This window comes from Rhinopithecus roxellana, chromosome 7, assembly GCF_007565055.1.
Source record: "Rhinopithecus roxellana isolate Shanxi Qingling chromosome 7, ASM756505v1, whole genome shotgun sequence".
NCBI lineage: Eukaryota > Metazoa > Chordata > Mammalia > Primates > Cercopithecidae > Rhinopithecus > Rhinopithecus roxellana.
In genome coordinates this window covers 136,770,316-136,793,953 of record NC_044555.1, presented here as the reverse complement: position 1 = coordinate 136,793,953, position 23,638 = coordinate 136,770,316, and the positions used below count along the sequence as shown (strand labels likewise).

At 42.2% G+C, this 23,638-nt stretch overlaps 1 protein-coding gene across 2 annotated transcripts in view; it reads right to left on the bottom strand.

The window, feature by feature from the left end:
* The window catches only part of MTM1 (myotubularin 1), a 104,783-nt gene extending 86,214 nt beyond the window's left edge, over positions 1-18,569 (bottom strand). For both annotated transcript variants that reach the window (XM_010364320.2, XM_010364321.2), the window contains exon 1: positions 18,510-18,569. The gene's annotated coding sequence lies outside the window, so the exon portion shown is untranslated. The remainder of the gene's footprint in view (positions 1-18,509) is intronic.
* Positions 18,570-23,638: the final 5,069 nt, after the last annotated feature.

Sequence of the window (23,638 nt, the reverse complement as noted above, 5' to 3'; positions counted from 1 at the left end):
TTATAATAAAATAATCTATTTTTTAATGAATTACACCATAACCAAAACATCCCCCCATTTCCAATTTGGCCTCTAGGGGGAGTGTCACCCCCAATGAGAACCATTCACAGAGTTCTGTACCTGGACTGCTAGTAAACACAGTATTTACTATAAACTTATTCTGATTTTTTGCATTAAAGTAGCTCGGATTGTAGGCCACCTAGGAGGCAAAAAAATGAAACATACCTTGACATGTCCTCAACCTAATCACTGTGAACAAAGATAAATGTTTATATTCCAGCCATTTTGAGACCAGGTATACCATCAATTTAACACATATATTTGCTTACTTGGGGGGAAGAGGTACTCAACTCACATGAAAATAAACTATGATCTGCAAAAGCAGAAGTTTGGTTCTTTTTTTTTTTTTTTTTTTTTTTGAGACGGAGTCTCACTGTGTCCGCCAGGCTGGAGTGCAGTGGCGCCATCTCTGCTCACTGCAAGCTCCGCCTCCCGGGTTCACGCCATTCTCCTGCCTCAGCCTCCTGAGTAGCTGGGACTACAGGCGCCCACTACCGCGCCCGGCTAATTTTTTTGTATTTTTAGTAGAGACGGGGTTTCACCGTGGTCTCGATCTCCTGACCTTGTGATCCGCCCGCCTCCGCCTCCCAAAGTGCTGGGATTACAGGCGTGAGCCACCGCGCCCGGCTGTTTGGTTCATTTTTATATATTTTCCTTCGAACAAGGGATTGACAAACTTTTCGTGTAAAGGGCCAGATACCCAGACATTTCTGTTGCAACTACTCAATACTGTGTTGTAGCACTGAAGCAGCAATATGGAAATAAACGATGGGCTATATTCCAATAAATTTTTATTTACAAAAACAGGCTGTCACGCCCTGCATTAAACTATTAAAATCATTCCCATGTGAACTGTCTTTAGCCAAAGTACATAATAATCATATTCTCTTAAACTAAAAAACAAGCTATTAACCCCACCATCGAGAGCTTGTCAAAATGCCACGATGCGCACCTACAAAACAGTGTGATACATTTGAAAAAAAGGAAGGGATTCTGTATTCACACCAATTTGTGTTTCAGATCCCAATTCCGTCACTTAATTACTGCAGTTCCCAGTCTATAAAATGGGCATGATACCAGCCCTCACAGTGCTGTCATGAGGAACAGGTAAAATTATAGCACAGTAGATGGCACAACAAAGATGCTCAAATACCAGTTCCCTTCCTCCTACCAGAGATGCTTTATGCTTTTTTTTTTTTTTTTTTTTGAGACAGGGTCTCACTCTGTCACCCAGGCTGGAGTGCAGTGGTACCACCTCAGCTCACTGTAACCTCTGCCTCCTGGGTTTGAGTGATTCTCCTGCCTCAGTCTCCCGAGAAGCTGGGATTACAGGTGTGCGCCACCATGCCCAGCTAATTTTTGTATTTTTAGTAGCGACAGGACTTCACCAAGTTGACCAGGCTGGTCTCGAACTCCTGACCTCAAGTGATCCGCCCACATCGGCCTCCTCCCCAAGTGCTAGAATTACAGGCATGAGCCACCACACCCAGCCCAATGAACTCTTAAGTCACTAGAAAAACTGGTGCTAATATGCTAGGCTGGTTGTCCACAAAATATACCATATCCTTGATTGCCTAACCATTCTGCACACAGGTTTTCTAAGATGATCAATCTAATCTTGCCAAGACGCCAATCAGTCTTACAGCAGTTTACCTTCAAATATGCCTCCTTCCATTAAAAAAAGAAAACACTTGACTCCTAGCCCAGGGAAACTTTCTGTGAAATCCTTAACATACAGATCTCATCTCAATACTTTCTCTTCAGGCTCAGGTATCTAAAAATAGGCTAGAAATCTAACTATGTTTACTCCAAAAAAGGATCCCCCAAGTAAGTGGCCTACTGTCCACATAGACACATGTCACAGATGCACTAGAGCTTCTCGATTTGTCTTGGTCACTTCAAATCTTAGGGCTACAGGGTATTTAGTTTGATGATTCCTCTTTGAAAATTATAAGATGCTATATAGTATTTCATTTAAAATCTCACTCTTCGCATAATTTTGATATTTACAATTTATTTTAAACATAATGATATATGTACCCCTATTTCTTTAAATGCTACAAAGACCTTTGACTAAACACAATATAATTCAGACCCAGTGGAGAATGCATTTTGAATCATTTTTTCCAGTGGCTAGTGATGGATGTGGGCTGATTTCTTCACCCTATTTCTTGGTCCCCTCACGACAAATGGCACATCTTCAAGACAGCTGATTGGCTTTAGCGGCATGAGCTGTGGCCATGAAACAGGGTAACTTTAGAAATTCTTCTTAAATTGAAAGTGATATGGTAAGTAAACTGTGAGAAAAGTCAGCTACTATCAGGTTATTTGTTTTTAATGTACAAGGGCTACCTAGCAATACTGCACACATTTAAACAGATCACTAAACTCACCAATGGCTTTTTCAACAGTCAAATACCTGCCAGTAAACAAAGTTTTAAAATAGGAACAAGATCAAGTTCCCGTGCATCTGCCAATTCCAAAACTCATGAACCCAGCTGATCTGCTCAATGAAAAAAACTGTATTTTATTGAACTATTTTCCCCTGTGAGAACTATTCACAAAAAGTACATTTTAAATTTATAAGTAAACAGTAACTTCTTTAGCAAAAGTTAAAACAGTAATTGTTGAAGAATAGAAACATGTAAAAAAAAAATAGTTATAACTATGATAGTAACAAAGGTGCCAGATCAAAACATCTCCTTACTTTCCAAGAACCTTCTCAGGTCTGAGCTAAAGGACCCCAAAGAAAAGCCCAGGCATTAGGCATTACTAATGAAGATTCTTCCAACCAGAATCAGCAGTGGAGGAGGAGGGAAAAAAAAGGAACTCTAGAGTGGATGTGCATAGTATCTAAAAAACTGAAGAGAGGAGAAAAGGCTGGAGATAACCTGCCATTTGAAACAGTTCCTCTAGGTACTCTCACTTGAAGGCAGAAGTAGGGGCTTTGTTGGCATCTGCTTTGTTGGCATTTACCTGCTTCAAAACATGGAACGCTTTTCCTGCCCTCTCCCCCGCCCCCCACACACACACCCCCTCTCACTCTCTCTCTACTTCTCTGTACACCATACATATTCCTAATATAGTCAGTCCTCCACATCCAGGAGTTCCACATCTAGTGATTCAACCAATTGCGGATCAAAAATATTTGGGAAGAAACACAAAAATAACAGTACAACAACAAAAAAATACAAATACAAATAATACAAATAGAAAAAATACAAATAGAAAAATAATTCAAATACTAATTTTTATTTGTATTTACATAGCATTTCCATTGTATTAGTTATTATAAGTAATCCATAGAGGACTGAAAGTACACAGGAGGATATGCAAGGTTATATGCAAATACTACGCCATTTTATATCAAGGACTTGGGCATCCAAGGATTTTGGTATCCTCGGGGATCCTAGAACCAGTTTCCCACAAATACCAAGGGACAACTGTATTTCATTTCTCACCCTGTACTTATGCCTTGACATTTTGTGTCCCGTCTCTTAGATTTCTAGAACTTCCTAAGGTCAGGGGCCATGTTTTCCATTCTCGCACCAGCACAAAGCACAGTTTGGGTACTCAGTATTCAGTGAAGAAACAAATATAGCATCACCCCCATAAACTTTCATGACTTTAGAGAAGTGAGTCATCAGCCATTAAAGGTACTCCAACCTACCTCCCTAGGGCTGATTTTTATGTTTATAATTCCCTTGCATATCTTTAAAATTTTCCACATATGTATACATTCCTGAATAATGTGATTTTCCATGTTTCTGAAGCTTTATGGAAATGGAATCATTATACATTCTTCTGCCACTTGCTTTTCTCCCATAGTGTTATTGAGAGAGTCATAAATGTTGATGCATATAGTTGTGTTCCACTCATTTTCGCAGCTGCATAGCAGTCCACTGCTTTGCACTTGGTTTTTCTATTCTCCTCCCAGTGACCATTTGAGCTGTTTCCAGGTTTCACTATTATAAACAGTGCTGTTATAAGCATCCTTGGAAATGTCTCCCATTCCCAGCATGCATGTAAAAACTGTATTTTTGTGCCAGATTTTCATATATATATATATTTGCTGCCAGATCAGGTACGGCAAATATATATTTAAATATATAAATTATAAATTATATATTTAAATATATAAATACGTATATTTAAATCAAAGTATCTGGAGAAGGTGGATAATGGATGAAAACATAGGCAAATCCACCATTTGAAATGAAATCCCAAGCTTGTCAACACTCTAATTCAAGCAGATGGGCCGTGTATTGGTGTCCCGGGGCTACTGTAAAGAAGTCCCACAAACTGGATGGCCTAAAAGAACAGAAATAAATTCTCTCACAGTTCTGGAGTCCTGAAGTCCAAGATCAAGGTGTTGGCTAGGCCATGCGCCATCTGGAGCCTCTAGTGGAGGATGCTTCCTTGCCTCTCCCTAGCTTCTGGTGGTGGCTGCAATCCTTGGCATTCCTTGACTTGCAGCTTCACCACTCCAACCTCTTCTTGTTGGCACATGGCTTTCTCCCTGTGTGTCTGTATTTTCACATGGTGCTCTCTTCTAAGAACACCAGTCGTGTTGGATGAGGGGCCCACCCTACTCCAGTGCTGCATGACCTCATCTTAACTAACTACATCTGCAATAACACTATTTCCAAACAAGGCCACAGTCTGAGGAAATAGGGGCTAATGCTTCAGTATATCTTTTTAGGGGACACAATTCAACCCATAATAGGCAGGAGGTTGGCTACAGAAATTAACAGTCTACAAAATGGTCATGTCGACATATGGTTACACTCAGAACAATTTCATTTGTCAATCTATCTATAAGCATTCAGTGAACACCTATTAAATTAACCAGTACTCAAATAGTAATATGGTTTTTTAGAAGAAATAATGAAATGACAACAAGCCAATCATTCTGAGATACTCCTTACTCAGCATATAGAACTATTTAATCTTCTTTCCAAAGAGTTCACAATCAGTAACTATATAGGGGGCAACTAGGCTGGACTATAATGGAGATTTCCCCCTCCCCACAACCAAAAAAAAAAAACTGAGACAGGTCTTCAAGGAGCTAAAAACTGAGATGGGGAGAAGATGAACAAATGTTTAGATAACAATAAAGATAATGAATATGTATTTAAAAGGTTAAATAGTAATAAAGACAATAACAGAGGTGATACAATTAAAGCAAAACAGATTATCTGCTTATGCTAATTGGTCATTGCTTTCATTTACTGATCATCTACTACCTGTCAGACATTGTTCTAATCACAGATTAAGTCATTTAATCCCCACCAAAACCTTAAAAGGCAACTAAGTATTACTATCATCATATGACAACTGACAAATACAAGGAACAGGAAGGTTAAACAATTTGTCTGCTAATAACTGTCAAAGGTGGAATTGAAATCCAGGCAATCTGACCAGCCCTCTTATCCACTAACAGATAGGTATCTGTCTTTCTCGTTCTGTCATAGATGATCATATTAAAATGAGGACATTATGCCTCCTGCTTGCACAGTTGGATAAAAAATCTTTTCGGAATTTCACCCATGTGATAAAATCTGATGGTCACCAAGAAGAACCCTAGACTTCACTTTAAAGGTGATCAACAAATATACTTTTTCCCCTGAAATCCAAGTCTGTGAGTCACTGAAACAGTACAATCCTTGTTTGTCTACTGAAACATTTCTTTGTATCCACTTAGTCTTTATTAAAATTATCTTTTAAAAGGAGAAAGTTTTATTACTAGTGCACAAAATACCCCATGAGGTGCAACTATGATGTAATGAGGCATTTGTTAAAAAGCCTGTCAGATCATATATAGCTGAGTTATTCTTCAAAGTAGTCCCTTTTGATGGTGTACACAAATTCCAGCAATGTGGCCACTGTTCAAAGTATTCTTTGAATTATTCTTTTGAAACTGCTTTTGGAATTTAAGGCTACATAAGGTACCATCTCATGAACTTTAACCATATCTCAATTTTTAAACCAAACCCAACGCTCCACACAGCACTGGTGCCCATTCTGTATATTAATAGAGGTGATACAAAATGATTTTGGCCTAGAGGCTTTGAGGATTTTTTTTTTAAAGGTACCATAGTCTCTGAAGTCAATTCCAAAGAAGAGTTCCAAAATGCACTGAATAATTTGGATTTGGAACTTCCTGACCTTCCTCTACATGGGGCTTTTGGAACGCTGCCTAGGGTCTTTTGATTGTTGAAAATGTTGGGCTTGATACATCTTAATTAGTCCTAATTTGTAAGAGCAGGTTGACCTTGAAGGTTAGCAGAGATAAGCAGTAGGAGTAGTAGTTTGCCCAACAGGCAGTTTGCCATAGTAGAAAAGGAGTATGCACAGGGAATCCCCAAAGACGGCTTAATTAGGATCCCAGGAGAATCAGAAGGAGAAAGACTTGCCATGATCTAGAGAGTATGGACAATAGTTATCTTCCTACTTGGAGCAGTTACTTCTTATTCCAGCCACAAACACAAACAACCAACTATCCTTGTTACAGAAGAAGGTGAAAGGACTGAATGTACATATTTTTATAACTTGGCACTATTGGCAGAGAAGGTTTCACAGATGGGGAAGAAATAACCCAAAGAAAGAAATGAAAAAGGCAAGGAGATGAAGAAGAACCAAATCCAGTGTTAAAAGAATGGCAAGGAAAGAGAAGATGAAGAAATTCCAGTTCTAAAATAATGATACATGTGAATCTCGCAGAGAATTTCCATGTCTTTTGAAGGAGCAGTATATGCTGCTCCACAGAAGAATAAAAAGAATTCCCAAGCTCCAGATGGAAATTCTGTTATCGACACTAGGAGGAAAAGCTGGGTAGTGGTGGTTAAGAATGGGTATAAATGTGGTGATATGTATAGTCAGTAAGACTATTCATGAGGTGTGCTATCTTCCCGAAGACTGTATCTGAGACGTGGCTTCTATTAACGTAATTCAACATCTATCCATGATTTAAAAAAAAAAACCCTCAGGAAATCAGGAATTGTCAAGGGCACCTATGAAAAACCTTCAGCTGGCATCACAAGTGAGAAAGTATTTCTTCTTTCACCAATAAGAGTGGGAACAAGGCAAGGATGGTCACTGTTATCACTCGTATTTAACATCTTTTAGAGCTTCTAGCAAGTTCAAAACATACAACATATTGGAAAGAAGAAGTAAAACTGTATTTACAGACAACATAATCATGTATGCAAAGAAAAAAATCCTAAGAATACTACAAAAAAACTATTAGAATAAGTAAATTTAGTAAGGCTGCATAAAACACAAAGCCAGTATAAAAATTAATTATATTTGTACTGTTAGCAATGAACGTATGAACACTGAAATATAAAAATACTGGCCCAGTGCTGTGGTTTATGCCTGTAATCTCAGTACTTTGGGAGGCTGAGGCAGGAGAACCACTTGAGCCCAGGAATTTGAGACTAGCCTAGGCAATACAGCAAGACCCTATCTCTACAAAACATAAAAAAAAAAAAAATTAGCTGGGCATGGGGGCATGCACCTGTAGTTTTCAGCTACTCCAGAGGCTGAGGAGGGAGGATCACTTTAGCCCAGGAGGTTGAGGCTACAGTGAGCCACCATCATGCCACTGCACTCCAGCTTAGGTGACAGAATAAGACCCTGTCTCAAAAAACTTTTTTATTTTAAAAATGTCATTTGTAATACCAAAAAAATGAAATATTTAGGGAAACACTGAACAAAATACGTACAAGAATCATACACTGAAAACTACAAAACACTGCTGAGATAAATTAAAGACCTAAATACATGGAGAAATATTGCATGCTTGGGCTGGGCGCGGTGGCTCACGCCTGTAATCCCAGCACTCTGGGAGGCCGAGGCGGGCAGATCACCGGAGGTGGGGAGTTCAAGACCAGCCCGACCAACATGGAGAAATCCCGTCTCTACTAAAAATACAAAATTAGCTGGGCATGGTGGCAGGCGTCTGTAATCCCAGATACTCAGGAGGCTGAGGCGGGAGAATCGCTTGAACCTGGGAGGTGGAGGTTGCAGTGAGCTGAGATCGCACCACTGCACTCCAGCCTGGGCACCAAAAGCAAAACTCCATCTCAAAAAAAAAAAAAATATATATATATATATATATATATATATATATAAAATAAATATATGATAGCATACATCATGTAAATATATATATCATATATATATCTCACATGCTCAAGGATCAAGGACTCATTATTGTCATGATGTCAATATTGATCTACAAAGTCAATGAAATCCTTATCAAAATCCCAACAGGCTTTGACAAGATGATTCCAAAATTTGTATAAAAAGGTAAGCAACCAAGAATACTCCAAACAATCTCGAAAAGAAAAAAAAAAAAAAAAGTTGCAGTACTTCCACTACCTGATCCCCAGACTTATTACAATGCCTCAGTAATCAAGATACTGCAGTACTGGTATAAGGATAAACATACAGATCAATGGAACAGAACAGAGACTACAATTAGGCCCTTCTTTTTGAGGTCCTAGCAATGGTCAATTGATTTTCAACAAAATTACCAAAATATGTGGGCCTTTTCCCACAAATGATGCTGGAACAGTTTGATGTCCATATGGAAAAATAAATGAATCTTGACTCTTACTTAACAAAATATACAAAATTAACATGAAATGGAACATAGACATACTAGTTTTATGTTGCTGAATAACAAACTTAGCAGCCATAAACAGCACACATTTATCATCTCACAGTTTCTGTGGGTCAGGTGTCCAGGCACAGCTTAGCTGGGTCCTCTGCTCAGGGTCTCACAAAGTTGCAATCAAGGTATTGGCCAGTCTGCATTCTCATCTGGAGGCTCAACTGGGGAAAATCTGCTTCCAAGTTCAGAGTGTTGGCAGAACTCATTTCCTTGAGGCTGCATGGTTGAGGGCCCTGGCTTTTTGCCAAGCAGCTTTTAGGTCCTAGAGACCACCTACAGTTCTTTTCTATGTGGCCTTCCTCAATGTGGCTGCTCACATCAACAAGTCAGCAAGGAGAATCTCACCTCAGGGAGGACCCAGACCTTCTTTTAAGGGTTTTGGGCTGATTAATTCAGGCCTACCCAGGATAATTTCTCTTCTGATTAACTCAAAATCTACTGGTTGTGACCTTAATTATATCGGTAGAATTCCTACACTTTTTCCATATTCTAGTCTATATTCTAGAAGCAAGTCACAGGCCCTGCTCACACTCAAGGGAAGGGGATTACACAGGTATAAACACCAGGGGTGGGAAAGATCTGTCTGCCAAAACAGATCTAAACATAAGAGCAGGACTAAAAAAGTTCTGGAAGGAACACAGTGGAAAATTTTTGTGAATGTAGGTTAAGATTTCTTAAAACACAAAAGCTCAAACCATAAGAGGGGAAAAAATAAATAGGACTTCATCAAAATTAAAAATCCTTGCTCTTGCACAGAGGCACAGTTAAGAAAATGAAAGGCAAACCACAGTTTTGAGAGAAGATGCTTGCAAATCACATATCTGATGAAGTACTTGTATCCAGAACATACAAAGAACCCTCACAACTTCAGACAGACAATCCAATTTAATAAGAAATGGGCAAAAGATTTCAGCAAATACTTCACCAAAGAAGATAAACTTAATGGCCAAACAAGCACATGAAGACATGCTCACTATTACTAGTCACTAGGAATTTGTAAGTTAAAAATACAATGAGATACCATTATACACCCAAATGGCTAACATTTTAAAGGCAGACAAAGCCAGTAGGAATGTAAAGTGGCACAACGGCATGGCCACTTTGGAAAACAGTTTGACAGTTCCTTGTAAAGTTACACATACACTAAACATATGGCCCAGCAATGCCACACCTAAGTATTTACACAAAGCAAATAAAAACATGAGTCCACATAAAGACCTGTATGTGAATGTTCATGGCAGCTTTTTTTCAAAATGGCCAAAAACTGAATTAACTCAAATGATCAACTACTGAATGAATAAATTACATTATAACCATACTATGGAATACTACTCAGCAACAGAAAGGAACTGCTGATACATGCAACAACACAAAAATGAATATAGAAAGCAGTATGCTAAGTGAAAGAAGCCAGCCACAAAAATACCACATAAGCCCATCCTTGACAAATTTCAAAGAACTACGAGTGTTCACATCACATTCTTTCACCATAATGCAGTTAAGTTGTAAATCAGTTTTGAAAATACCTAGAAAATATATTTGTAAGTAAAAATGTACTTCTAAACAGCTCACGCGTGAATGAAATAAAAATAGAAATTAGAATATATTACAACTAAATAATCATGAAAACACTGTTTTGAAACATCCACACAGCAGAATAAATCTAAAGAAAGGAGGGGAAAATGAAGAATGATTCCTGGTATATACTTTAAGTGAAAAGGGCGAGAGGCTGAATAATGAAATATGTTTTTGTGCAAGAAAAGGGGAAAATACATGTATGTGCTTGTTCAAATTTGCAAAAGATACTTAGAAGAACAAACTAATAAAATCGATCATCTACGGGGGGAAAGGAAACAGAATAGCCGGTCAGAGATGGGGTGAAAGCCTTCTGAATGTACCTTGATATAAACTGGACTTTAAAATCATACAAAGTTTTTACTCATTAAAAATTAATCAAAAAAGCAGGGGAAAAGCCCTAAAATGGAAACAAATGAACATAATTATATTATCAAGTTGGTGCCATAACTACAACTGACAAACCTCTGGTTAGACTAATAAAAAAGGAGGGCACAAACAAACAATAGTAGGATGCAGGAATGAACAGACAGACACAGCTACAGATTTGGCAGACATTAGCTGGTAGTTTAAAATCTTCCAGGCCCAGGCAACTCCATGTGCAAGTTCTAGCAACATTCAAGGAACCAGTAACTCCAATCTTATACAAACTTCCAGAGAACAGAAAAAGGGAATACCTCAACTCACTTTACAAGGCTAGCATAATCATGATACTAAACCAGACCAAGACAGCACAGGAAAACTAATACCAAATCTTATGTGTATAAGATTTAAAAATCCTAAAGAAAATATTAGCAATCAAACCCAGCAGTAAGAAAGAACATGACCCTGTTGAGTTTATCCCAGCAATACAAACTTAGTTAATGCTACAAAGTTATATCAGAAAATCCCTTAAAATAGCCCACCACATTAACAAGTTCAAGGACAGAAAACACATGTTCTCCCTCACCCCTGTAATCCTAAGCACTTTGGGAGGCTGAGGCGGGAGAATTGCTTGAGGCTAGGAGTTTGAGACCAGCATGGGTAACAAAGTAAGAAGCTCTCTCTACAAAAAGACAAACCAAAAACCTATCTCCATAAAGGAAGAAAAGGGGTTTGATAAAATTCAACATCCACTTATGACCGAAAAAAATGTACACTAGAAGTGCACCCATACAAAACCTAAAGTAAATATAATACTTGATGGTGAAACATTGAAAGCACGAGCCTTCTCGAGTGAAGATCTTGGGCCCCACCCCAGAACTACTGAATCAGAAACTCCAGGCAGGACGCCAGGAATCTGTCGTTTTGCAAAAACCCCTCCGGTGATGATGATGCGGCTTGGTGCTCTGAGTGGGAGCCACAGAGCAGCACTGTTGGCATCACCTGGGAGCTTGATGGAAATGAGAAGAAAAAGCTCTCCGGGCCCATCCTGGAACCACTGAGTCAGACTGTTTCAACTCGAAGTCCACGTGATTCATAAGGCAACGAAGTTGGAGAAGCGCTCCTAGTGCTGCTGCACGCTGGGACCACTTTTTAAAAATACAGATGTCAGAGTCTCAGCCCAGATCAATTAAGTTCGAATATCTGTGGGCAATGCCCAGGGAAGCAAGTATTTAAAACTCCCCAAGTGATTCCAATGAGCAGCAGGAAAGGCAGTCCCTGGTCCGTGGTATTCCCTCTAGGAGGAAACTTCTGTTTAGGGACTCTGCACCCTCTCTGAAAAGCCAGAGAAGAAAGAGGCATTCTTCGAGTTCTTTGAAGTTCCCCCCAAGAAAGAAGGCTGCATTTCAAACATATACCAATAGTGCCTTTTTAATATGGCTTACAAAACTGAAAACTGAAACTGAGAAAAAACCCTGTAGTCATGAGAGCTGCAGGAAGTTGCAGCAGAGGCTGCAAACCCAGAAGTCAGATTTACCTGCGTTCAAATCCTGATATTGCTGCTTCCTAAACGCTTCAGCTTAGACCTAACCTCTTTGAAACTCAGTGGGGATCTTACCTCAAAGCGATGCTGTGAGGTTTCATATGAGACATGATGTAAAAGCACTGGGCTAAGGACTTGGCAAAGATTACACCTAATGTTAAGGTTCAGTTATGGCTGAGGCGGCTATTGAAGCATTGACAGTGACTCTAATGGAATCCTCAGCAAATCAAGACCAAATGTATCTCTCCACAGCTGTAGCTCCTGAACACTGGGAATGTGGCTAATCTAAACTGAGATGGGCTATAATGTTAAAATATACACTTGATTGACAATTTAGTATCAAAAAAGGAAAAACATGTCATTATTGTGTCGATGACATGTTGAAATATTTTGCACATGCTCTGTGTTAAATATATTAAAATTGATTTCACCTGTTTCTTTACTTGTTCAAAGTGGCTACTAGAAAATTTTAAATTACACATTCTCTATTGGCTAGTGCTATCTTAAAGGACTGGGAAGCCAGGATATGAGCTGGTACTATTAGACTATTTCCGAACTTTAATTTACTGCCAAATCACCTGGGAGTCTCATTAAAATTCACATTCAACCTGAGGAATCAGTGGCAGGTCTCAGTGGGTGAGGATGGGGCTTGAAATTCTGCCTGTCTCACCAGCTCCCGGGGAGCAAGGGCAATCTCCATCAATCAGAAAAACCTGTTTCATGCCATAGGCATAATGGGAATCTCTGGGGAGATTATTAGAGTTGATATAGTGAATGAAGGACATGTCCAGCAGGGAGTTAGACTCAGCTTCAACTTTGAAAAAATCAGTTCTCTCTCCAAGCAAGGGATTCAAAGAGGTGGGGGCCAGCGCCAATGGTCAGTCCTCCCTTTGTGAGGGCAACAGGGACCTGTGCTTTCTCTCCCAGATCCAGAACCACTGACATGGGCAAGGAACACCTCAGAACCAGGAAACTCAAAATGGAATACTGGCTGGGGTTTCTCATATCCTGCTAGTCACATAACCTGTGTTAACCGCAGCGCCCTCCTGGGGTCTCACTGAAACCAAGTGCAAACTTTCCTTCCTACTGTTATCCACAGACAGTACTGACACGCAGGTATATTTCATGTCATGGCCAAGTGTCACTGCTGCGCAGGCAGGTACATTTCTTATTTCAGTAAAACAGCTTGGGCCAATTCCAGGCCTGCTGGAATCCAGCATAGTACCTATTCTCCTAAATCCCCACCTAAGTCATCTCAGGGCCACGAAGCAATTTAGAAGTCATATAAGGGAATTTAAAACACCACCACCTGATGCTAAGAATCTCCCTTACAACCCACCTCTGCCTCTACAGCTCCCAAGAAGGGGAAAGGATAACTGATGTAGCAATCCATTACATTCCAAGCAAGAGGCTCCGGGAAATAAACAATGCTTCCTTCTCACAAAAAAGTTCAAGGACATGCTATCAAAATATAACAATTATCACATGCTAAAGAAAGGGCATCGCTGTGTGCTGTCAGGGTTTGGAGGCAAGGGGATAAGAGCTGAATGAGTTACAAACAACTTTTATTTTTACTTTCAATTATTCCCCCTTCAACTTCCCACCCCAAACATACTAGCAAGCAAAGCACAAACTAATCCGTACTCAAACTGCTCATGCCAAGAGTTCAAAAATCAAGAAGCTGAGAAGAAAAGAGTGGCAAGACAATGACTGATTCACAGAACTTTCTCATTTGCTATTTGATCACGGCAAGAAAGGTTAAGCACGAGCTCCATTTCATCTGGCAGACAGGGAGCATGATCTCTAGACATGCAACAGAATTGGTTAAAATGATCATGTGTGAACAGTTCTAAGCTGGCCTCCTTTGTCTAGTTCAAGTTAAATAATGTTTACTAAATGTCTACTGTGTATAGGACCATCTTAGGTTTCAGACAATCAGAAAAATATCTCCAACCTCAGCCCTTTTTATTACAAGCATAGAAAACGAAAAACATACTGAAATATGTAGGAGTTACCTATTAAGACAGTCAAGGAACAGCAATACTAAACTAATACAAGTACATGAAATTGCAAAGTGCAACTTATAGAGACATTTCAAGATGCTGAGACACAACTTTAACGAGAAAGGGCCACTCAGGCGCCCACCCTGTTCCAGCAAGGATGATGGTACAGACCTGGAGAGCTATCAATGATCTCTTCCCCAGAGCCTGGATCGCTTTTTATTGTAACCCCAGAAGCACAAGCATCCAGTCTAGTAAGGACTGAGGAGCTGCGGTCAGGTCTTGACTGGAAAAGAGAAAGTCTTCCATTCTGAGACACTTGTGAGAGAGGCAGGCAACACTCCCTGAGGCTGAGCTTGCTTTGCTGTCGTCCTGTGATTGTTGTTATACACTACTACCATTTTAGGAATACACAAAATGAAAACTTGTTATGGTATACCAGTGACATCAGGCCCATATGAAAGAGGCAATATAAATACCTGCATATTTTAATGATGACAAAAGAGGGAGATTGAGGCAGAGAGGCCACACCTACAGCCACAGGGAAGATACTCCAAGAACAGGAAGGACAACTCCCTCTTATACCAGTTCTCCAAATAGCAACTGCTTATACAACACATTCATGCAATAATAATAATGCTGCAAACTTTACAAAGGTCTCTGATGCATATTTGATTCTCTGAAGAACTCTGGAAACTTGGCAGGACAGGTTTTACTAGCTCTATCTTACAGATGGAAGAGCCACCAGCAGCAAGGTTAAATGACTTGTCCAGTGACACAGAGTTAAGGAAGAGAACTGGGACCTGAACTCAGCTTCTGTAATCCAAATAGAGAAAGCTTTCTATCACCTCACACAAATAAGAGGCTCATTTACCATAGTTCCTCTGGTAGAAATAGAAAGCACTAGTAGTACCCAATGCCAATTATCTAAAGAGATGCCTCCACATTCTTAAAAAGAAAAAGATGAGATTGTCGTGGTACTCACTGTGGAAAAATACACTGCAAAGATTTCCAATGCAAAACCTTCCCCCAACTACGGGATGACAACTGAACCTAACTCAGTAACTCCTGCTGGGTCTCCAGGTACACTCTCACTTTCAAGGCAGACAAACTAGAAGACCTCTCTTGCTCTATTACTGTTTGGAGCAACAAAATGTGGCCTCAAGAAATTTCTAAATCCAAATGGTAAAGGGAATATAGCACTGCAAGAACTGAGGACACTGCTGCCAGGGTCGCCTGGAACCAAAAGCTCGTGCCAACATGGAAATGCAGAGAAATGTCGAGAAAAGCAAGCTACTGGATTCCAAAAGTTTATGAAGACATAGCTAGGATAATGTTTTCTCTTAAAAACAGAAGAGTTCCATATCGTTCAAGTCAATAACAGCTTTTCTTGAGTGTCTACTAGATGCAAGACACTTTTCTAAGCACTTAACATAAATTATTCACTCAGTCCTTCCAGCGACCCTTTGAGAAAGGTACTATTATTATTTTCATTTGACAGATAAGGAAACTAAGGCACAGAAGTAAGTAACTTGCCTAAAGTCACACAGATAAAATTAGGGCCAGGATTCAAATTGGGTCAGGCTGCCCAATCCAGAGTCAAAATCTTGTAAGCAAGTGACAGTCCCTGTCCCCCTCCATCTGCCAAAAAGGAAATAAAGAACTAGAAAACTAGAAAATAATGAAAGCAGAACTTCAAAGAGGTCGAAAACAGGAAAGGAAAATTACTAAAGAATAATGAAAACAATCTATTATTGTTATAAAATCGAATAAACTTTAGAAATAATGAGAAACTCCAGACTTTGAAATGCTCTGGTTACCCCTTTAAAATGTCACCTATTCATTGTTGAAGAGTCTCCACTTTTCTCTTTATTTTGGAGCCCTCAATAAGAGCAAGAACCATGTGTTTTCAGTGGTTCCTAAGTAACTACACTTTGTGAATCTGCCTCTCATTTTGGAACAAAAAATATTAAAGTATTTTTTGTAACTTTAATTATTTTTCAGACCTGTAAAAAATTAAAAATTTGCTTTGAAGCCATTGAACATACAGAATATGAGATAACTTAGAAGGTATTAAATCAATGAACTTTTACAGTCAACTCTCATTAATGCCATTTTATTAGTGAGCACTCTTGTTCCTAAGAAGTTGAGTGCTTCTTTTCTCTTGAGCTATTTCAAAATTAACTAGTTTCTTTACAAACCACACAACTCAAGGACTGATGATCATTTCAGATAAGAGGTTCACAGTACAAACCATTGCACAGGAAGAGAAACCCTTGTGCAAGGTAGCCTGAGAGTCCAGCAGACACTGGAATGAAATCAACATCCAATACTGACCTCAGCAGAGCTTTCTGTAGCTACAGTGAGCTATCTAACTATGAAAACAGCAAAAGATTTGAAAAATACCTCTCTAGGTGTTTGAAATCACTCACTGTTTGTATGTAAGAGGGAGGGAAATATGAGTAAAAATGAGGCTGGGATGAGCTTACCATCTAAAAGACACTCATTGGAGAAATGATGACTCCAAAAAATCTCTTTGATTCAGAGATTTACTTTTGGATTTATTTCCTCTAATGGAGCAGCAGCTGGCAATCTAAAACTAGAAATTCAAAGTAATGCCCAAGTCATTCTCAATCACGCCAGCCTGTTTTACTGTCATTGTAAGGTTTCAGAGCTCTATTTTTTCTCATAGCGCTCATCTCTGCCAGAAAATATATCATTGTTTATTTTTTTTATTGTGTGCCTCCCCACATATAAACTCTATAAGGCAGGGACCTCAGCAGTGGGGCTCTTTGCTGTCTTCCCAGTGCTCACCGTTGGCACTCGTGTGTTTGATGAATGAATGAAACCATCGACAACTTAATAAATGTAGTTAGAACTTTAAAGAGACCAATCACTTACTAACCACACTAGAATCCACAAGCATCCGTGAATGTTATCCACCCTCAAGCACCCTGGGAGGCTACTATACACTGGTGCTGCAGGCAGCACCACTGGTTCAAATCTCCCCCATGCTGTGGAATCTCTTTAGATTTGATTTTGTGAAACAGCCAAAAGCCATTCAGAATCAAATCTGGTGAATACATGACAGTGCCCAATAGATATGTTGGATGAAAGCAAACGTGTCTGCAAAGTAACAGGCCTGATTGTCTTATTTGGCTGGTAAACCGATTTTGAAGGAAATTCAAAATGGTCTGCAGTCTAGCAAAATTGCTGGCTCAGTCTCAAGACTAAGTTGGTCATTTCACAAGGAATAAAACTGAGCTGTGGTAAAAAGAATCCAGAGTAGACAGACACCAAGACACCCCCAGAGAGCTGGCTTGTGATATTAGCTTTGCCATTAAGTTGCCCTGAAGCCCGGGACATTAGTTACCCTCTCCGGGCCTCAGTTCCCCCATCCAGGGAACAAATGAACAAGTAAACTTTAGGGTGCCAGTCAATTCTAAAATGCTGTAATTTTATTCTTGGGAAGATCTGGTGTATCTGTTTCAAAATCAGTCGCAAACCACTTCGCCTCAAACGATGCGTGCGTATAAAGCTCTAATATAATTTTTGCAGCAGATTCACTTCTTACTTGCTTGGGCAAATACTAAAATTAGTTTTCACTTCCTGAGCGCAGCAAAAGACAGTTAAGGGAGGCAACCCGGCCAAAGGCGCTTGCTCGTGCCCGTGCATACTTCCGACTGCGTATCAGGGAACTAACCGTTCCCTCTAAGATCTTCCCTCAACTGTTGCAAAAGCAGATAAACCTCTCGTGTGTGACACATAAACACTGGCCAAGAGCGACCATCGAGGCTTCGCGGCCAGTGTCGGGCTGCGGCCGCTCCGCAGGGCCCACTGGGGATGCGGCGGACGCCCGCTCCGCGCAGAGGGCCAAAGCGAGGACCAGCCGCGGAGCGTCGCCGGGGAGGCAGGGCGGACGCCCGGCCCACTCACCGCCCCGGGACGGGGAAGCAAAGTCCGGGCAGTGGCTGAGACGTCCGCCCCCAGCTCCACGGCCAGCCAACCCCTACCCCCGTCCCGACCTTCGCCCGCTGCCGGCCGGCCACCTTGGGCGGGGAGAACGGGGGAAAGCCGGAGGTACCTGCCTGCTGCTCCCTGGCCTCAGCCCTGCCCCACAGGGACAGCGACGGCGCTTGGGCGAAACCCCCACCCAACCCTGCCGGTGCGGCGAGGCCCCGCGCGACCCGCTGGCCCAAGGAGTCCCAACTTCCTCCTCCCGATCCCCTCACCACGGGTCCCCGCAGTGCCCGGCTCCGAGCCAGGCTAGCCGTGAGCGCGCACCCACCTCGGGCTCCGGGCGCCACCGCCGTTGCCAGGCTGCTCGGCTCCCGGGCCCTGCTCCGCCCCCTCTGGGGTCCGCCCCCTACGGCCTGCCCGCCCCCGGCCACCGCCCGCTGCCCTCCTCCCCGTGCCGGTTGGCGAGACTGCATCACGTGACGGGGCAGGGGGCAGGAAGAGTGCGCCGGGTCGACCCGGGGAGCAGCTCCGAGGGGCGGGACTCTTCGCCCGCGAGGCTGCTGGGAAGCCCATTTTGAAGGGTGCGACGCATGAGGCAGCTGGGAATTGTAGTTCGCAATATGGTGCTGGGGATGGGCGGGGCCAAGATGCTAGGGACCATCCCTGTAAGGGAAGTTGGACTGGGCGCCGGGCGGAGGCGGCTGGGAAGCGTAGTCCCGGGACCCTTGTCTGGGTCTCACTCTTTTTCTTCAGTAAAGGGGAAATCCAGAGGGAAAACTTCTCTACATAAGATTTTAGCGGATGCCACTAAATTGAGCTATTATTGGGTACACAGGGTTGGCTGCGTAAAGTTGAGATAGTATAAGGGAAAAAGAAATTTCACTGACTCTGATCAGTGACTCTGGAGCAGGATCTGCAATTCACAAACTCAACTAACAGCTGGGATGTCCCTCAGCTGTGCCAGCACCTTTCCAAGAACGCAATTGAGACTTAGTGAACGGAAACATTTCAGTCCAAAATTCCTTCTACTTTTTGAGGTTTGGGTCAGACAACTATTGATACAGTAAAAAGAAAGGGACAGGAAAAAGAGAAGGAAGGCAAACGTCAAGAAGATAATTCATTGTGTAATCAAATAAAACAATCTGGGATTACCTCTGTAATCCCAGCAGCACTTTGGGAGGCTGAGGCAGACGGATCATCTGAGGTCAGGAGTTCGAGACCAGCCTGGACAACATGGCGAAACCTCATCTCTACTAAAAATACAAAAATTAGCCAGGCGTGGTGGCAGGTGTCTGTAATTCCAGCTGCTCGGGAAACTGAGGCAAGAGCATCGCTTGAACCCGAGAGGGAGAGTTTGCTGTGAGCTGAGATGGCACCACTGCACTCCAGCCTGTGTGACAAAGCAAGACTCCGTCTCAAAAAAAAAAAGAAAAGAAAAGACAACCTGGCACATAGAAAAATGAGCATAATATTCTTTGTACTGCATAATACTTATACGTGAGCAGTTCGAGTAAATAGGATGACTTTATCATGGCCTGTTTTTTTCTCTTGTATGTGTTAGTTCTCCAGCATCTAAAAACAGCATTTTACCTGATACCAGTGTATATGTGTACATGTGTTTTCCATAGTCACACACATATACATATATTCATATATCATTATTTATATATACATATATATGCTGTATTGAAGAGTCTAGACTTCTTAGATGAGTAACAAAGCCATCCAGAATCCAACCCAACCCACTCTTTAGCCACTTCTCCCAGTGTGCCTCTTTTTGCTCTTCACCCCAAGCTCCCAGGGAACTTGATGCACCAGGTTTTTTCTTGCCTCCAGCCCTTTGCACTTGGTCCTCTCTCCTGGATTTGCCAAACACCTGGAAAGACAGCAGAATAGCAGCTGCTCCTGGGCCCCCGCACAATTAGAAGTCTCCCCCACCCTTCTTGTTGTACTGACGTCATCATTTGCTTACACATCTACTCTGCCAACTCCCCTCCCCAGACTATGAACTCCTTTGAATCTCATTCACTTTTGTGCTGGATTTCAAAGCATGCTCAGTAAATTTGCATGCTAGAGAGGCTCCCTGGTGGGCTGCTGAATAACTCTAGATTCCTAGTATCTGTGAATCTTAGGGCAGAGGGATAGAGGAAAATGGGGATGGGTGGAGGGAGGGCAGCAGCTGCCTGGGATACCTTGCATATAATAGGCCTGGTTAAGTGTCCCAAGATGAGGCCAAAGCTTTTTGCTGGAGCTGGGAGGAGCTGGGGGTTGGGAGGTGGGAAAGGTGCAGAGCAGGGATGGTTTCATCCTAAGAAGCTAATTCCTGAAGAAGATTTCTCCAGGGTCCAGCCCCAGCCCAGCCCCACCTCTAGAAAGATGCAATTCAACCAGAAAGGGCCGGTAGAGAAGACTAGCCTTTGGCCTGTGAAATGGAGAGAGTAACCCCTGCCATGCCTGTCTCACGGTGTAGGTGAAGAGATCAAATGAGGCAACAGATGAGGAAGCACTTTGAAAACTGTAAAGGTTGTACACTATGGGCTGGGCACAGTGGCTCAGGCCTGTAATCCCAGCACTTTGGGAGGCCGAGGCGGGCGGATCACTTGAGGTCAGGAGTTCGAAACCAGCCTGGCCAACATGGTGAAACCCCGTCTCGACTAAAAATACAAAAAAATTAGCCAGGCATGGTGGTGGGCACTTGTAATCCCAGCTACTCGGAGGCTGAGGCAGGAGAATTACTTGAACCCGGGTGGTGAAGGTTGCAATGAGCTGAGATTGCACCACTACACTTCAGCCTGGGTGACAGAGTGAGATTCCATCTCAAAAAAAAAAAAAAAAAAAAGGTTATACACTATTGAGGGGTTACCGCCTTGCCCTTGGTGACATCGCTGTATTCTTGACTGAGTCTGCCCTCTTCCAGGCTGGGGCTGCACTCACATTTCTGTGTGTGTGTGTGTGTGTTGAGGAATCTTCAGGCTTCCCTGCATTTTGCACACATACACACACCCCACATGCAGGACGCCTGTGAGAAGATGGCTGGCCTCCTTTTCCAGGGCTCCAGGACAGTAAAGAGGAGAGGGCAATAGATGTGACCTGACGCTGCTTCTTCCACAACCCTTCTGAGTAGCACATTCTACACCTATTCCCGCCCCTTTCCCCCAAAGTCCTTCCGCTTTTGCTAAGGCACAGGCTGGAGGTCTAGAGGCACCTCCTACCCTCAGAGACTTCATCCTGTTCTCTGCAGTTGGGGGAGGTGGGCTAGGCAGCACCAGGAGGAGCCTGCACTCCGGATCTGACTGGCTTCATCGCTTACCTCCACCTCTGGCCTCTCACCTCTTAGATAAGAAGCAGGCCTGAGTGAGGAAATGGCCTGTTTCCTGCTACTTCTCCCTTGGCCTCTATGCTCTCATCTCCCCAGTCCCCACTCCTGCCTCAACTTAATCCTACCAGGTTCAGTGTATTAGGCCTGAGGCAGGGGAAGGTGGAGGAAAGGGAGGGGCATTCTTACTGAGGAAAGAGAAGGCTGAAGAAAAAGAAAATTAGGAATGAAAAATTTTAAATGTAGCTGTGGGGTACCATGGTCTAGCAGAAAGCACTTGGAACTAGGAAACCTGATTCAGGTACCAGAAATTCTATAGGCAAGCTGTTGGCCTTGGGAAAGTCACTTCACCTCTCTGATCAATAACTGCTTCCTCTGAAGAAGAGGGATTGAATGCCACCTCCCAGGGTCATTGTGTCCCCTTGAGGATAGATGTAAATGTGATGTATACAGTGTCAAGGCAGCAGAATTCCCAAGTTGCCAGGATGGTCACTGGGGAGAGAGACGGGAGAGGGTAGGGGGTAAACCCCGGGCACTGACACAAAGATCCCAGGGTTTAAATCCTAGCTCTTCCATTTGTTGGGTGTGTGATTTTGCGCAATTACATCTCGCCAAACCTCGACTTCCTCATCCATGAAATGGGTTTTTTTCATCATCTCCTTCATAAGCTTGTTGTGAAGCACTTGAATGCCTAGGTCTAACTTCTGATTCTAGGAGAACTGCAAAGCAGCTCTGCCTACCTCCTCCTCCCCAGCCCCAGCCTGTATTTATTTATTCATTTTTATTTTTATTTATTTATATATTTTTTTGAGACGGAGTCTCGCTCTGTCGCCTAGGCTGGAGTGCAGTGGCCCGATCTCGGCTCACTGCAAGCTCCGCCTCCCGGGTCCACGCCATTCTCCTGCCTCAGCCTCCCGAGTAGCTGGGACTACAGGCGCCTGCCACCGCGTCCGGCTAATTTTTTTGTGTGTTTGTAGTAGAGACGGGGTTTCACCGTGTTCGCCAGGATGGTCTCAATCTCTTGACCTCGTGATCCGCCCACCTCGGCCTCCCAAAGTGCTGGGATTACAGGCGTGAGCCACTACGCCCGGCCCCAGCCTGTATTTAAAAAGCAGCCTCAGCAGGATAGTGCAGCCACTTTGGAAAATGGTTTGGCAGTGAATTATAAAGGTAAATGTACATATGGCCGAGCAATACTATTCCTAGATATTTATCCAAGACATATGTAAACATATGTTCACAAAAAGACTTGTATTCAAATATTCACAGCAGCCTTTCAAAAATAATAGTCAAAAGCTGGGCACACCTGTTATCCCAACACTTTGGGAGGCTGAGGTGGGCGGATCACGAGGTCAAGAGATCGAGACCATCCTGACCAACATGGTGAAACCCCGTCTCTACTAAAAATACAAAAATTAACCAGCCTTGGTGGCGTGCACCTATAATCCCAGCTAATCCCAGCTACTCGGGAAGCTGAGGCAGGAGAATCGCTTGAACCTGGGAGGCGGAGGTTGCAGTGAGCCAAGATCATACCACTGCACTCCAGCCTGGCGACAGAGCGAGACTCCTGTCAAAATAATAATAATAATAATAATAATAATAATAATAATAATAATAATAAAAAGGTAAGCGTCACAAATCCCCATTGACTAAACCCATAGCTAAGCCAATGGTGATATATACACCCAATGGAATATTACTCAGCAATAAAAAGGAAGAACTATTGATATATGCTACAACTTGAATGAATCTCAAAAAATATCATGCTAAGTGAAATAAACTGTACACAAAATATTATACACTGCATGATTCCATTTATATTATATTTTGGAAAAGGCAAAACAATAATGATAGAAAGCAGATTCATGGTTGACTGGGGCCAGCAGTCAACCTAGAGGTGGGCGGGGGATTGACTCCAAAGAGGCAAGAGGAAAGTTTTGGGGGTGATTGATGGAAATGTTCTATATCTTGATTGTGACATGATCATAAAAACGTATACAATTGACCCAAATAATTATACTATAAACATGAGATGAGTGCATTTCATTGCAGATAAATTATACTTCAATAAAGCTGAGTTTGTTTTTTTGTTTGTTTGGTTTTTGTTTTTATTTTGTTTTTTCCTGAAGTGCTGGGATTAC